The sequence below is a fragment of the Daktulosphaira vitifoliae genome, unplaced genomic scaffold (genome assembly GCF_025091365.1).
Source record: "Daktulosphaira vitifoliae isolate Bord-2020 unplaced genomic scaffold, ASM2509136v1 Scaffold_2, whole genome shotgun sequence".
NCBI lineage: Eukaryota > Metazoa > Arthropoda > Insecta > Hemiptera > Phylloxeridae > Daktulosphaira > Daktulosphaira vitifoliae.
The window spans coordinates 35,963,391-35,963,883 of record NW_026099573.1 but is presented as its reverse complement, the minus strand read 5'-3'; positions in this window follow the sequence as shown (position 1 = coordinate 35,963,883).

The window sequence follows — 493 nt, the reverse complement described above, 5'->3', positions numbered from 1 at the left end:
TTGCATTGCGATAATGTTCTTTTAGTGCGAGTCAATATTTTACAAATACCTACACGGTTAAATATTATAAATTCCATTTTTGACGGATAAAACAATTTCCAACGATAATGATAATTATTATTGTTCTTATTATTATTCTTACTAATAACGATAATTATCATATTAATATCAATCATATATAATGATAATAATAATAACAATAATTATAAGTAAATGAATAGGACGGTACGCCACCGAACGAACTTCATCGGATTTTAAACTAAACGTTTATCTAATGCGCGATAGTAACGAGTCGTGTTCTTAGCGTTTTTCTACAACAGCGAAAATAAGTAGATTCAACGCTATTGCAACACCGCGACTTTTCATGCAATATACCATTGACTAGAAAATTAAAATTTCCTACATCAATTCGATATTATTCGTAACATTAATTTACGTGTTCATTACGAATATCTTTTCATTGTTATAGTTGATGTTTCTTCAATAGTGTTCG